This window comes from Salvelinus namaycush, unplaced genomic scaffold, assembly GCF_016432855.1.
Source record: "Salvelinus namaycush isolate Seneca unplaced genomic scaffold, SaNama_1.0 Scaffold2706, whole genome shotgun sequence".
Classification (NCBI taxonomy): Eukaryota; Metazoa; Chordata; class Actinopteri; order Salmoniformes; family Salmonidae; genus Salvelinus; species Salvelinus namaycush.
This window is the reverse complement of record NW_024059571.1, coordinates 13,912-31,028: the sequence shown is the minus strand read 5'-3', so window position 1 is coordinate 31,028 and position 17,117 is coordinate 13,912. Positions and strand designations below refer to the sequence as shown.

At 48.0% G+C, this 17,117-nt stretch overlaps 1 long non-coding RNA gene across 2 annotated transcripts; it reads left to right on the top strand.

Annotated features, from left to right (window-relative positions):
- Positions 1–1,178: 1,178 nt before the first annotated feature.
- On the top strand, positions 1,179–5,426 carry LOC120039433. Of its 2 annotated transcripts, none has more exons than XR_005475416.1 (3): positions 1,179–1,194; positions 5,088–5,155; positions 5,365–5,426. It is a non-coding gene; the product is annotated as an uncharacterized LOC120039433 (long non-coding RNA). The 2 variants fall into 2 exon arrangements; XR_005475417.1 differs by lacking the exon at positions 1,179–1,194 and adding an exon at positions 3,660–3,680.
- Positions 5,427–17,117: the final 11,691 nt, after the last annotated feature.

Below are 17,117 nucleotides of genomic sequence, written 5' to 3'. Positions count from 1 at the left end.
GTAGGCAGTCTACAGTAGTACACCATACCCACAGTGAAGGTAGGATTCTACAGTACTACCCATACACAATGAGGTAGGCAGTAACGAACACCATACCACATGACGGTAGGGCATATCTACAGTACTCCAACGCATAACCACATGAAGGTAGGCAGTCCTACAGTACTAAACAACCATACCACATGGAAGGTAGGCAGTCTACAGTACTCACCAAGGCCACAGGAAGGTAGGCAGTCGTACTAGTACTACACCATACCACAATGAAGTTAGGCAGTACTAACAGTACTAACACCATACCACATGAGGTAGGCAGTCTACAGACTACACCATACCACATGAAAGTTAGGCAGTACTACAAGTACCACACCATCCAAATGAAGGAGGCAGCCTAGCTAGTACTACACCATACCACAGGAAGGTAGGTCAGCCTATCGTACTACACCATACCACCTGAAGGTAGCACCTACAGTACTACACCAGACCACTGAAGGTAGGCAGCCCTACAGTAACTACAACACCTACCACATGACAGGTAGCAGCCTAAAGTACTACACCATACACAGGAATGTAGCAGCCTACAGTACTACACAACCATACCACATGAAGTAGGGCATCTACAGTAATACACCATGACCACATGCGGTAGGCAGTCTACATACTACACCACCAATGAGAGGGAGGCCCAGCCTACAGTACTCACACCTATACCACATGAAGGTAGGCAGTCCTACAGTACTACGCCATACCACAGTGAAGATAGGCCGTAACTACACCATACCACATGAAGGTAGGCACCTACATACTACACCATAACCCATGAAGGTTAGCAGTACTACAACATACCACAGAAGGTAGGCAGTACTACACCATTTAATACCCATGAAGGTAGGCATCCTACAGTACTACACCATACCACATGAAGGTAGGCATGCTACAGTACTACACCATACCACATGAGTAGGCAGTACTACACCATACCACATGAAGGTAGGCAGTACTACACCATAACCACTGAAGTAGGCAGTTACTACAGTACTACACCATACCGAACATGAAGGTATTGCTAGTACTACACCATACCACTGAAGGTAGGCAGTACTGGTACCCATACCACAATGAAGGTAGGCAGTCTCAGTACTACACCATACCACAATGGAAGGTGTAGTCTACAGTACTACACCATACCACATGAAGGTAGGCAGTACTACAGTACTACACCATACCACATTGAAGGTAAGCAGTAACTACAGTACTACACATACCACATGAAGGTATGCAGCTACAGTACTACACCTATACCACATGAAGGTAGGCAGTACTAAGTACTCACCAGACCGGGGGACAATGAAGGTAGGCAGTTCTACAGTACTACACCATACCACCATGAAGTGTAGGCGTCTGACCGCATACCAATGAGGTAGCAGTACTCAGTACTACACCATAAAACCAAATGAAGGTAGGCAGTACTACACCATACCAACCATGAAGGTAGGCATACGACACCATAAACCACATGAAGGTAGGCAGTCTACAGTCTACAACCATACCCATGAAGGTAGGCTAGCCTACAGTACTACACCATACCAAATGAAGGTAGCAGTCCTACAGTACTACACCATACCTACATGAAGGTAGGCCAGTACTACACCATACCACATGAAGGTAGGCAGCCTACAGTACTACACCATACCACATGAGGAGGCAGCCTACAGTACTACACCATACCACATGAAGGTAGGGCAGTCTACATAACTACACCATATACCAACATGAAGGTAGGCAGTACTACAACCTACCACATGAATGTATCATACTACAGTACTAACACCAACCGACATGAAGGTAAGGGCAGCCTCAGTACTACACCATACACATGCAGGTAGGCAGTCCCCATACTACAACCATAACCACTAAGGTAGGCAGCCTACATACGACACCATACGCAAATGAAGGTAGGCAGTACTACACATACCACATGAATGTAGGCAGTACTACACCATACCACATGAAGGTAAGGCATTACTGACAGTAACTACACCATACCACATGAAGGTAGGCAATACTACAAGTCTACACCATACCACATGAAGGTAGTATCTACAGTACTACAACCATACCACAATGAAGGGTAGTCAGTCTATCAGTACTACACCATACCAATGAAGGTAGGCAGCCTACAGTAACTACAAACACCATACCACATGACGGTGAGGCAGTACTTACACCATACCACAGAAGGAGGCAAGTCTAACAGTACTACACCATCCCATGAAGGTAGCAGTACTACACCATACCACATGAAGTAAGTCAGTCTACATACTACACCATACACAATGAAAGGTAGGCACCTACAGTTAATACACCTACACATGAGGTAGGGCCATACTTACACCATAACCACATGAAGGTAGGCAGTCTCACAGTACTCTATCACCATAACACATAAGGAGGCAGTCCTACAGTACTACACCATACCACATGAAGGTGTAGCAGTACTACAGTACTATACACCATACCACATGAAGGTAGGGCAGCCTACAGTACTACCCCATACACACATGAAGGTAGGCAGCCTACAGTACGAACCCTACACATGGGTAGGCAGCCTACAGTAACTACAACCATACCACATGAAGGTAGGCAGCTCAGTACTACAACATACCAAATGAGGTATGCAGTCTACAGTACTACACCATACCACATAAGGTGCAGGTCTACACCATACCACATGAAAGGTAGGCAGTCCTACAGTACTAACAAACAACACCATACCACATGAAGGTAGGCAGCCTACAGTACTGCAACACCTACGCACATAAGGTAGGCGCCTACAGTACTAAACCATACCACATGAGGTAGGACAGGCCTAAACAGTCCTACACCATACCACCTGAAGGTAGGCAGGTCTACAGTACTACACCATCACATTGAAGGTATGCAGTACTAACCATACCACATGAGGTAGGCAGTACTACACCATACCACATGAAGGCGTAGCAGCCTACAGTACTACAACCATACCAATGAAGGTAGCAGTACTAGCATACCCACACAATGAAGGTAGGCAGTAGTAAAACCATACCACATGAAGTAGGCAGTCCTACGTACTACACCACACCACATGAAGGTATGCAGTCTACAGTACTACACCATAACCACATGAAGGTTGCAAGGCCTCACGGTACTTACACCATACCACATAGAAGGTAGGGCAGTCTACAGTACTACACATACCACATAAGGTAGGCAGTCTACGTAACTTACACATTACCACATGAAGGTAGGCAGTAATACACCTACCACATGAAGGTGGCAGTCTACAGTACTACACATACCACAATGAGAGGTAGGGCAGTCCTACGTACTACACATACCACATAAGGTAGGCAGCCTACAGTACTACAACCATACCACATGAGGTAGGCAGTCTACGTACTACACCAACCACCATGAAGGTAGGACAGTCTACAGTACTACACCATCCACATGAAGAGTAGGCAGTCTACAGTAAAGCTACACATACCACATGAAGGTCGCAGTCTACCAGTACTACACCATACCACATGAAGGGAGGCAGTACTACACCATACCACTTGAAGGTAAGCAGTACTACAGGCTACTTAACACCATACCACATGAAGGTAGGTCAGTCTACATAAGCTACACCATACCACATGAAGGTATGCAGTCTACAGTACGACACCATACCACATGAAGGTAGGCAGTACTACAGTACTACACCATATTACCACGTGAAGGTAGGCAGCCTACAGTACTACAACTACCACTGAAGGTAGGCAGTACTACACCATACCACATGAAGGTAGGCAGTACTACAGTACTACACCATACCACATGAAGGTAGGCAGTACTACAGTACTACACCATACCACATGAAGGTAGGCAGTCTACGTAACACACCCTACCACATGAGGTTAGGCTCTACAGTATTACACCATACCACATTAAGGTAAGCCGATCTACAGTACTACACTCATACACATGAAGGTAGGCATACTACAGTACTACACCATACCACATGAGTTAGCAGTACTACAGTAGATAACACCAGACACATTAAGGTAGGCAGTCTACAGTATACACCATACCACATGAAGGTAGGCAGTACTACAGTCTACTCCATACACATGAAGGTAGCATTCTACAGTACTACACCATACCACATGAAGGTAGGCAGTCTACAGTACTACACCATACCACATGAAGGTAGGCAGCCTACAGTACTACACCATACCACATGAAGGTAGGCAGTACTACACCATACCACATGAAGGTAGGCAGCCTACTGCACTGTCTCTGTTCTACAGTAACTCTGTCTCTGTTCTACAGTAACTCTGTCTCTGTTCTACAGTAACTCTGTCTCTGTTCTACAGTAACTCTGTCTCTGTTCTACAGTAACTCTGTCTGTGTTTTACAGCAACTTTGTCTGTGTTTTACAGCAACTCTGTCTGTGTTTTACAGCAACTCTGTCTCTGTTCTACAGTAACTCTGTCTCTGTTCTACAGCAACTCTGTCTCTGTTCTACAGTAACTCTGTCTCTGTCTCAAGTAACTCTGTCCTCTTGTCTACAGTAACTCTGTCTCTGTTCTACAGTACATCTGTCTCTGTTCTACAGTAAACTCTGTCTCTGTTCTCAGTAAACTCTGTCCTCTGTTTCTACAGTAAACTCTGTCTCTGTTCTCAGCAACTCTGTCTCTGTTCTACAGTGAACTCTTTCTCTGTTCTACAGTAAACTCTGTCTCCTGTTTTTCTACAGTAACTCTGTCTCTGTTCTACAGTAACTCTGTCTCTGTTCTACAGTAACTCTGTCTCTGTTCTACAGTAACTCTGTCTCTGTTCTACAGTAACTCTGTCTCTGTTCTACAGTAACTCTGTCTCTGTTCTACAGTAACTCTGTCTCTGTTCTACAGTAACTCTGTCTCTGTTTCTAACAGTAACTCTGTCTCGTGTCTACAGTAACTCTGTCTCTGTTCTACAGTAACTCTGTCTCTGTTCTACAGTAACTCTGTCTCTGTTCTACAGCAACTTTGTCTGTGTTTTACAGCAACTCTGTCTGTGTTTTACAGCGACTCCTGAACCTGGCGAAGACCCAAAAGTAACAAGAGCTAAGTTTTTCATCCGAGACGAGTTCCTGGTAAGTATTTAATATTACTGTTGAAATGTCTGTTTTAAAGCTACAGTCTGGGATTTAAATAACCAGAAAAATGGCTACCAGTTGTCTTAACATTGATGAAACAATACACAGACAATACACAGACTGATTTAAAAATCCACTTTTGAATAGCTGTTTTTAATACTTGATACTCTGGTGGATAACCCTAATCTAACCTCTCCCCTCCTCAGAGGATCAGCACTGCCAGTGGAGATGGCCGACACTACTGCTACCCTCCCACTTGCAACCCTGCGCTGTGGACACTGAGAACATCAGGAGGTCTTCAACGACTGTCGATCTAATTATCAGAAGATCATCTGAGCAGTACGAACTCTTGTGATGGGATGGACAGACACACACACACACACACACACACAGCTCCATCAAGCCTTCTGGGATTTTATTCAACCATTCTGCATCCTCAACCCAAAAAACCAACCCGCCCTTGTCCCGCCCCTTGTCCCGCTCCCTTGCCCGCCCCTTGGCCCACCCCTTGTCCCGCCCCTGTCCCGCCCCTCTATGAAGTACTACTGAAGTCTGGCATCCTATTTTTCCTCTTTTTTGAAAAACGTGTCCTTTTGTTGGAGACTGTTTCATCCCTCCTTTTCACTGATAGGAAGGAAGGAAGGAAGGAAGGAAGGAAGGAAGGAAGGAAGGAAGGAAGGAAGGAAGGAAGGAAGGAAGGAAAACAAATAACTTTTGGGGTGTTTTTCTTTTTCTCTCTTGAATGCCTTGATTTGATTTGTAACATTCCACTAAGCCTGAGGCTGACTCCTCCTCCTTCTCACATTCTGTTCTGTCATTGGACTTGGACTGGACTGGACTAGACCGGACTGGACTGGACTGGACTAGACCGGACTTGGACTGGACTGGACTAGACCGGACTGGACTGGACTGGGTAGCTGGGCAGGTGGTGATGTTTGGACGCAATGTGAGAAGAGACCCCCTCAAGACCTCAGTTTAGAGGCAGCGTAGGTGTGTCTGTTTGAGAAGAGACCCCCTCAAGACCTCAGTTTAGAGGCAGTGTGTCTGTTTGAGAAGAGACCCCCTCAAGACCTCAGTTTAGAGGCAGCGTAGGTGTGTCTGTTTGAGAAGAGACCCCCTCAAGACCTCAGTTTAGAGGCAGTGTGTCTGTTTGAGAAGAGACCCCCTCAAGATCTCAGTTTAGAGGCAGCGTAGGTGTGTCTGTTTGAGAAGAGACCCCCCAAGACCTCAGTTTAGAGGCAGCGTAGGTGTGTCTGTTTGAGAAGAGACCCCCTCAAGACCTCAGTTTAAAGGCAGCGTAGGTGTGTCTGTTTGAGAAGAGACCCCTCAAGACCTCAGTTTAGAGGCAGTGTAGGTGTGTCTGTTTGAGAAGAAACCCCCTCAAGATCTCAGTTTAGAGGCAGCGTAGGTGTGTCTGTTTGAGAAGAGACCCCCTCAAGACCTCAGTTTAGAGGCAGCGTAGGTGTGTCTGTTTGAGAAGAGACCCCCTCAAGACCTCAGTTTAGAGGCAGTGTGTCTGTTTGAGAAGAGACCCCTCAAGACCTCAGTTTAGAGGCAGCGTAGGTGTGTCTGTTTGAGAAGAGACCCCCTCAAGACCTCAGTTTAGAGGCAGCGTAGGTGTGTCTGTTTGAGAAGAGACCCCCTCAAGACCTCAGTTTAAAGGCAGCGTAGGTGTGTCTGTTTGAGAAGAGACCCCCTCAAGACCTCAGTTTAGAGGCAGCGTAGGTGTGTCTGTTTGAGAAGAGACCCCTCAAGACCTCAGTTTAGAGGCAGCGTAGGTGTGTCTGTTTGAGAAGAGACCCCTCAAGACCTCAGTTTAGAGGCAGCGTAGGTGTGTCTGTTTGAGAAGAGACCCCCTCAAGACCTCAGTTTAGAGGCAGCGTAGGTGTGTCTGTTTGAGAAGAGACCCCCTCAAGACCTCAGTTTAGAGGCAGTGTGTCTGTTTGAGAAGAGACCCCTCAAGACCTCAGTTTAGAGGCAGCGTAGGTGTGTCTGTTTGAGAAGAGACCCCCTCAAGATCTCAGTTTAGAGGCAGCGTAGGTGTGTCTGTTTGAGAAGAGACCCCCTCAAGACCTCAGTTTAGAGGCAGCGTAGGTGTGTCTGTTTGAGAAGAGACCCCCTCAAGACCTCAGTTTAGAGGCAGCGTAGGTGTGTCTGTTTGAGAAGAGACCCCCTCAAGACCTCAGTTTAGAGGCAGCGTAGGTGTGTCTGTTTGAGAAGAGACCCCCTCAAGACCTCAGTTTAGAGGCAGCGTAGGTGTGTCTGTTTGAGAAGAGACCCCCTCAAGATCTCAGTTTAGAGGCAGTGTAGGTGTGTCTGTTTGAGAAGAGACCCCCTCAAGACCTCAGTTTAGAGGCAGCGTAGGTGTGTCTGTTTGAGAAGAGACCCCCTCAAGACCTCAGTTTAGAGGCAGCGTAGGTGTGTCTGTTTGAGAAGAGACCCCCTCAAGACCTCAGTTTAGAGGCAGCGTAGGTGTGTCTGTTTGAGAAGAGACCCGTCAAGACCTCAGTTTAGAGGCAGTGTGTCTGTTTGAGAAGAGACCCCCTCAAGATCTCAGTTTAGAGGCAGTGTGTCTGTTTGAGAAGAGACCCCCTCAAGATCTCAGTTTGGAGGCAGCGTAGGTGTGTCTGTTTGAGAAGAGACCCCCTCAAGACCTCAGTTTAGAGGCAGTGTGTCTGTTTGAGAAGAGACCCCCTCAAGACCTCAGTTTAGAGGCAGCGTAGGTGTGTCTGTTTGAGAAGAGACCCCCTCAAGACCTCAGTTTAGAGGCAGCGTAGGTGTGTCTGTTTGAGAAGAGACCCCTCAAGACCTCAGTTTAGAGGCAGTGTAGGTGTGTCTGTTTGAGAAGAGACCCCCTCAAGATCTCAGTTTAGAGGCAGCGTAGGTGTGTCTGTTTGAGAAGAGACCCCCTCAAGACCTCAGTTTAGAGGCAGCGTAGGTGTGTCTGTTTGAGAAGAGACCCCCTCAAGACCTCAGTTTAGAGGCAGTGTAGGTGTGTCTGTTTGAGAAGAGACCCCCTCAAGACCTCAGTTTAGAGGCAGCGTAGGTGTGTCTGTTTGAGAAGAGACCCCCTCAAGACCTCAGTTTAGAGGCAGTGTAGGTGTGTCTGTTTGAGAAGAGACCCCCTCAAGACCTCAGCGTAGAGGCAGCGAAGGTGTGTCTGTTTGAGAAGAGACCACTCAAGACCTCAGCGTAGAGGCAGCGAAGGTGTGTCTGTTTGAGAAGAGACCCCTCAAGACCTCAGCGTAGAGGCAGCGAAGGTGTGTCTGTTTGAGAAGAGACCCCCTCAAGACCTCAGCGTAGAGGCAGCGAAGGTGTGTCTGTTTGAGAAGAGACCCCCTCAAGACCTCAGCGTAGAGGCAGCGAAGGTGTGTCTGTTTGAGAAGAGACCCCTCAAGACCTCAGCGTAGAGGCAGCGAAGGTGTGTCTGTTTGAGAAGAGACCCCTCAAGACCTCAGCGTAGAGGCAGCGAAGGTGTGTCTGTTTGAGAAGAGACCACTCAAGACCTCAGCGTAGAGGCAGTGTAGGTGTGTCTGTTTGAGAAGAGACCCCCTCAAGACCTCAGCGTAGAGGCAGTGTAGGTGTGTCTGTTTGAGAAGAGACCACTCAAGACCTCAGCGTAGAGGCAGCGAAGGTGTGTCTGTTTGAGAAGAGACCCCCTCAAGACCTCAGCGTAGAGGCAGCGAAGGTGTGTCTGTTTGAGAAGAGACCCCCTCAAGACCTCAGCGTAGAGGCAGCGAAGGTGTGTCTGTTTGAGACGAGACCACTCAAGACCTCAGCGTAGAGGCAGCGAAGGTGTATCTGTTTGAGAAGAGACCCCCTCAAGACCTCAGCGTAGAGGCAGCGAAGGTGTGTCTGTTTGAGAAGAGACCCCCTCAAGACCTCAGCGTAGAGGCAGCGAAGGTGTGTCTGTTTGAGAAGAGACCACTCAAGACCTCAGCGTAGAGGCAGTCACCTGCAAGTTGTAGCTGGCATCACCCCCTGACTCCCCCCTCCCCCATCAGAGCGATCCTTCTACTTCTCCTCTGTGACATGACAGACAACTTGATGATGGAGAGAGGGAGGAGGACGAGACAGACGACGAAGACAAAAGAGAGAATGCACTTTGTATCAGGTTGCTTAATACCTTATTTTTGAAGGAAGTATAAACACAATGTAGCATTAAAATATTTATAACTCTGTTTTACACTGTATAGTGTTGCGAGTTGCAGGTGGACTAAGGGGATGGAGGGATGGAGAGACTTTGGCCTCCTGTTATGTGAGGCCTTGAAGGACTGATACAGAATGGTGGAAGAGAGAAGGGGGGGGGGGGGGGGGGACAAAAAGGAAAGGACCGAACGACTTAATGAAGAAAGGAACGAACGACGTAATGAAGAAAGGAAAGGGGACTGAACTCTGCTCCTTAACCTCTTGTCGCTGCGTTCTGCCTCGCGTGTGTGGCAGGGACATCTACGACAGAGGATGGGGGACACATCTACGACAGAGGAGGGGGACACACATCATCTATGACAGAGGAGGGGGGACACATCTACGACAGAGGAGGGGGACACACATCATCTATGGCAGAGGAGGGGGGACACATCTATGACAGAGGAGGGGGGACACATCTACGACAGAGGAGGGGGGACACATCTACGACAGAGGAGGGGGGACACATCTACGACAGAGGAGGGGGACACATCTATGACAGAGGAGGGGGGACACATCTATGACAGAGGAGGGGGGACACATCTATGACAGAGGAGGGGGACACATCTTCTATGACAGAGGAGGTGGGACACATCTTCTATGACAGAGGAGGGGGGACACATCTACGACAGAGGAGGGGGACACACATCTTCTATGACAGAGGAGGGGGGGACACATCTTCTATGACAGAGGAGGGGGGACACATCTACGACAGAGGAGGGGGACACACATCTTCTATGACAGAGGAGGGGGGGACACATCTTCTATGACAGAGGAGGGGGGACACATCTACGACAGAGGAGGGGGACACACATATTCTATGACAGAGGAGGGGGGGCACATCTTCTACGACAGAGGAGGGGGGGACACATCTACGACAGAGAAGGGGGGGACACATCTACGACAGAGGAGGGGGACACATCTTCTATGACAGAGGAGGGGGGACACATCTTCTATGACAGAGGGGGGAGGGACACATCTTCTATGACAGAGGGGGGAGGGACACATCTTCTATGACAGAGGGGGGAGGGACACATCTTCTATGACAGAGGAGGGGGGACACATCTACGACAGAGGGGGGACACATCTTCTATGACAGAGGGGGGGGGCACATCTTCTATGACAGAGGGGGGAGGGACACATCTTCTATGACAGAGGGGGGAGGGACACATCTTCTATGACAGAGGAGGGGGGACACATCTACGACAGAGGAGGGGGGGACACATCTTCTATGACAGAGGAGGGGGACACATCTACGACAGAGGAGGGGGGGACACATCTACGACAGAGGAGGGGGGACACATCTACGACAGAGGGGGGACACATCTTCTATGACAGAGGAGGGGGGACACATCTTCTATGACAGAGGGGGGAGGGACACATCTTCTATGACAGAGAAGGGGGGACACATCTACGACAGAGGGGGGACACATCTTCTATGACAGAGGGGGGGGGGCACATCTTCTATGACAGAGGGGGGGACACATCTTCTATGACAGAGGGGGGGGGACACATCTATGACATAGGGGGGGGACACATCTTCTATGACAGAGGGGGGGACACATCTTCTATGACAGAGGGGGGGGGGACACATCTACGACAGAGGAGGGGGGACACATCTATGACAGAGGAGGGGGGGACACTTCTATGACAGAGGAGGGGGGGACACTTCTATGACAGAGGGGGGAGGGTCAAGAGAGAAAATGTAGTCATTATTGTTTGTTTCTTAAAATACTTGTACTGAACTGAACAAGGCTTCTTGATGTATCCTGTACAGATTGTAAAATGTAATATTCTTTTGTACAACTACTTTATTGAAAGAAAAAGAAATCTACATGTAGATCTTTGTGCCTTGATTATGGCTGTACCTGTACATTGAGCTGGGGCGTATGTTATCTGACCCCTTGACCTGCGCTGTACAGCTTGATGTCAACAACCCTCTCTACAACACATGCAGCGGTGACAGAGCAGACTGACGAGACAACTCTCTGACAGCGGTGACAGAGCAGACTGACGAGACAACTCTCTGACAGCGGTGACAGAGCAGACTGACGAGACAACTCTCTGACAGCGGTGACAGAGCAGACTGACGAGACAACTCTCTGACTGCGGTGACAGAGCAGACTGACGAGACGACTCTCTGACTGCGGTGACAGAGCAGACTGACGAGACAACTCTCTGACTGCGGTGACAGAGCAGACTGACGACTCTCTGACTGCGGTGACAGAGCAGACTGACGACTCTCTGACTGCGGTGACAGAGCAGACTGACGAGACGACTCTCTGACTGCGGTGACAGAGCAGACTGACGACTCTCTGACTGCGGTGACAGAGCAGACTGACGACTCTCTGACTGCGGTGACAGAGCAGACTGACGACTCTCTGACTGCGGTGACAGAGCAGACTGACGACTCTCTGACTGCGGTGACAGAGCAGACTGACGAGACGACTCTCTGACTGCGGTGACAGAGCAGACTGACGACTCTCTGACTGCGGTGACAGAGCAGACTGACGAGACGACTCTCTGACAGAGCAGACTGACGAGACAACTCTCTGACTGCGGTGACAGAGCAGACTGACGACTCTCTGACTGCGGTGACAGAGCAGACTGACGAGACGACTCTCTGACAGAGCAGACTGACGAGACAACTCTCTGACTGCGGTGACAGAGCAGACTGACGACTCTCTGACTGCGGTGACAGAGCAGACTGACGAGACGACTCTCTGACTGCGGTGACAGAGCAGACTGACGAGACGACTCTCTGACTGCGGTGACAGAGCAGACTGACGAGACGACTCTCTGACTGCGGTGACAGAGCAGACTGACGAGACAACTCTCTGACTGCGGTGACAGAGCAGACTGACGACTCTCTGACTGCGGTGACAGAGCAGACTGACGACTCTCTGACTGCGGTGACAGAGCAGACTGACGACTCTCTGACTGCGGTGACAGAGCAGACTGACGAGACGACTCTCTGACTGCGGTGACAGAGCAGACTGACGAGACGACTCTCTGACTGCGGTGACAGAGCAGACTGAGGACTCTCTGACTGCGGTGACAGAGCAGACTGACGAGACAACTCTCTGACTGCGGTGACAGAGCAGACTGACGACTCTCTGACTGCGGTGACAGAGCAGACTGACGACTCTCTGACTGCGGTGACAGAGCAGACTGACGACTCTCTGACTGCGGTGACAGAGCAGACTGACGAGACGACTCTCTGACTGCGGTGACAGAGCAGACTGACGAGACGACTCTCTGACTGCGGTGACAGAGCAGACTGAGGACTCTCTGACTGCGGTGACAGAGCAGACTGATGACTCTCTGACTGCGGTGACAGAGCAGACTGACGACTCTCTGACTGCGGTGACAGAGCAGACTGACGACTCTTTGACTGCGGTGACAGAGCAGACTGACGACTCTTTGACTGCGGTGACAGAGCAGACTGACGACTCTGACTGCGGTGACAGAGCAGACTGACGAGACGACTCTCTGACTGCGGTGACAGAGCAGACTGACGAGACGACTCTCTGACTGCGGTGACAGAACAGACTGACGAGACAACTCTCTGACTGCGGTGACAGAGCAGACTGACGACTCTCTGACTGCGGTGACAGAGCAGACTGACGAGATGACTCTCTGACAGCGGTGACAGAGCAGACTGACGAGACGACTCTGACTGCGGTGACAGAGCAGACTGACGAGACGACTCTCTGACAGAGCAGACTGACGACTCTGACTGCGGTGACAGAGCAGACTGACGAGACGACTCTCTGACTGCGGTGACAGAGCAGACTGAGGACTCTCTGACTGCGGTGACAGAGCAGACTGATGACTCTCTGACTGCGGTGACAGAGCAGACTGACGACTCTCTGACTGCGGTGACAGAGCAGACTGACGACTCTTTGACTGCGGTGACAGAGCAGACTGACGACTCTTTGACTGCGGTGACAGAGCAGACTGACGACTCTCTGACTGCGGTGACAGAGCAGACTGACGACTCTGACTGCGGTGACAGAGCAGACTGACGAGACGACTCTCTGACTGCGGTGACAGAGCAGACTGACGAGACGACTCTCTGACTGCGGTGACAGAGCAGACTGACGAGACAACTCTCTGACTGCGGTGACAGAGCAGACTGACGAGACAACTCTTTGACAGAGCAGACTGACGAGACGACTCTCTGACTGCGGTGACAGAGCAGACTGACGACTCTCTGACAGCGGTGACAGAGCAGACTGACGAGATGACTCTCTGACAGCGGTGACAGAGCAGACTGACGAGACGACTCTGACTGCGGTGACAGAGCAGACTGACGAGACGACTCTCTGACAGAGCAGACTGACGACTCTGACTGCGGTGACAGAGCAGACTGACGAGACGACTCTCTGACAGAGCAGACTGACGAGACGACTCTGCAGTGTTTTAGAGACTCCACTTTCTCTCTACAGGGTTTCTGCTTTATAATAAAAACAATAGAAGGAAATGCTGTTTAGTAAAAACAAACAAACAAACAATAGGGATACAAATCCTAATACCTGTATACATTATGCAAACGAACCACTGACCTGCGATGAGGAAGATGAGATGTTGCAGCGAATGAACGCCATGGATGCTGTCACAGATCACAGCCTAATCCCTATATAGTGCACTACTTTTGACCAGGGCCCATAGGACTCTAAAGTAGTGCCCTATATGGGACTCAAACCATGCCCCCCCCACCCCGCCACCACACACAGTTTCTCTCCTTTTTTAAACATGTTTTAATTTCACAGCTTTAAAGAGAGTTTAAAAAACAACAACATTGGAGATTGAAAGTGTCCAACATTGCAACCTGGTGTTGTTTAAATAGGAGCCAACTATTTTTCAATATGATGAAGTATGTCTGAGAATCTGTACATGTATGATGTCTGTGAGTGCGCGTGTGTACATATAAGGAAGATAGACTCGCAGAGTCACATTGTGTGTGATGATGATGATGATGATGACGGAAGAGAGCGAGTGTATGTGCCTAAGTTGTTATCTTTTATAAATGTATGTACATGTAAATTTATAGGTCTATATAAATATATATGTACAAAGTATACATGTTTAATGATGTGTCAGGGAGAGTGTGTGTGTGTGTGTGTGTGTGTGTGTGTGTGTGTGTGTCTAGTGTGTGTGCGTGCGTGCGTGCGTGAGAGAGAGAGAGAGTCAGTGTGTTAGAGTGCGAGTCAAAGAGAGAGTGTGAGAGTGCAAGTCAGAGAGTGAATGTGTGAGAGAGAGTGCGAGTCAGTCAGTGTGTCAGAGAGAGAGAGAGAGAGAGATTGTGTGAGAGAGAGAGAGTGAGTGTTATGCCTCCCGATGCAGTGCACCAAGAGGAACATGAGGTCAACAGCACACCAAGGGTTAACTAGGAAATGCTGTGTACCAAAGACTGGTTGAATCCACATCATTTCAACCCACCTACAAATCAATGAGATGATGAGGATGCCACGACGATGACAACTCAACCAAATGGGAATCAAAACTACACGTTGAGCTGACGGCTGTGCTAAGTGGGGACTGACTGGAGCTGTTGGTATGGTAACGACCCCTTCTCTGGCTCAGTTGACCTGTTGCTGGGGACGATCGTGACTTAAAAAAATTAATAAAAAATAGGAAGAGTGTCTCTATAGTGTGTCTAGTCTCTATAGTGTGTCTAGTCTCTGGTGTGTCTAGTCTCTATAGTGTGTCTAGTCTCTATAGTGTGTCTAGTCTCTGGTGTGTCTAGTCTCTCTAGTGTGTCTAGTCTCTGGTGTGTCTAGTCTCTATAGTGTGTCTAGTCTCTGGTGTGTCTAGTCTCTCTAGTGTGTCTAGTCTCTATAGTGTGTCTAGTCTCTAGTGTGTCTAGTCTCTATAGTGTGTCTAGTCTCTGGTGTGTCTAGTCTCTGGTGTGTCTAGTCTCTCTAGTGTGTCTAGTCTCTGGTGTGTCTAGTCTCTATAGTGTGTCTAGTCTCTGGTGTGTCTAGTCTCTATAGTGTGTCTAGTCTCTATAGTGTGTCTAGTGTCTAGTCTCTATAGTGTGTCTAGTCTCTGGTGTGTCTAGTCTCTATAGTGTGTCTAGTCTCTCTAGTGTGTCTAGTCTCTCTAGTGTGTCTAGTCTCTCTAGTGTGTCTAGTCTCTCTAGTGTGTCTAGTCTCTCTAGTGTGTCTAGTCTCTATAGTGTGTCTAGTCTCTAGTGTGTCTAGTCTCTATAGTGTGTCTAGTCTCTGGTGTGTCTAGTCTCTATAGTGTGACTAGTCTCTGGTGTGTCTAGTCTCTATAGTGTGTCTAGTCTCTATAGTGTGTCTAGTCTCTAGTGTGTCTAGTCTCTATAGTGTGTCTAGTCTCTGGTGTGTCTAGTCTCTATAGTGTGTCTAGTCTCTGGTGTGTCTAGTCTCTATAGTGTGTCTAGTCTCTGGTGTGTCTAGTCTCTCTAGTGTGTCTAGTCTCTGGTGTGTCTAGTCTCTTCGGTGTATATAGTGTCTCTATAGTGTATATAGTGTCTCTGTAGTGTATATAGTGTCTATGTAGTGTGTGTATATAGTTTCTCTATAGTGTATATAGTGTCTCTTCGGTGTATATAGTGTATATAGTGTCTCTATAGTGTATATAGTGTCTCTATAGTGTATATAGTGTCTCTATAGTGTATATAGTGTCTCTATAGTGTATATAGTGTCTCTATAGTGTATATATTGTCTCTATAGTGTCCCTGTAGTGTATATAGTGTCCCTGTAGTGTATATAGTGTCTATGTAGTGTATATAGTGTCTCTGTAGTGTATATAGTGTCTCTATAGTGTCTCTGTAGTGTGTATAGTGGCTCTGTAGTGTGTATATAGGGTCTCTGTAGTGTGTATAGTGTCTCTATAGTGTATATAGTGTCTCTATAGTGTATATAGTGTCTCTGTAGTGTATATAGTGTCTCTGTAGTGTATATAGTGTCCCTGTAGTGTATATAGTGTCCCTGTAGTGTATATAGTGTCCCTGTAGTGTATATAGTGTCTCTATGGTGTATATATTGTCTCTGTAGTGTATATAGTGTCTCTATAGTGTATATAGTGTCTCTATAGTGTATATAGTGTCTCCGTAGTGTATATAGTGTCTCTATAGTGTATATAGTGTCTCTATAGTGTATATAGTGTCTCTATAGTGTATATAGTGTCTCCGTAGTGTATATAGTGTCTCTATAGTGTATATAGTGTCTCTATAGTGTATATAGTGTATATAGTGTCTCTATAGTGTATATAGTGTATTTAGTGTCTCTGTAGTGTATATAGTGTCTCTATGGTGTATATATTGTCTCTGTAGTGTCTCTGTAGTATATATAGTTTCTCTATAGTGTATATAGTGTCTCTATAGTGTATATAGTGTCTGTAGTGTATATAGTGTCTCTGTAGTATATATATTGTCTCTATTGATGACGGAAGAGAGCGAGTGTATGTGCCTAAGTTGTTATCTTTTATAAATGTATGTACATGTAAATTTATAGGTCTATATAAATATATATGTACAAAGTATACATGTTTAATGATGTGTCAGGGAGAGTGTGTGTGTGTGTGTGTGTGTGTGTGTGTGTCTAGTGTGTGTGCGTGCGTGCGTGCGTGAGAGAGAGAGAGAGTCAGTGTGTTAGAGTGCGAGTCAAAGAGAGAGTGTGAGAGTGCAAGTCAGAGAGTGAATGTGTGAGAGAGAGTGCGAGTCAGTCAGTGTGTCAGAGAGAGAGAGAGAGAGAGATTGTGTGAGAGAGAGAGAGTGAGTGTTATGCCTCCCGAT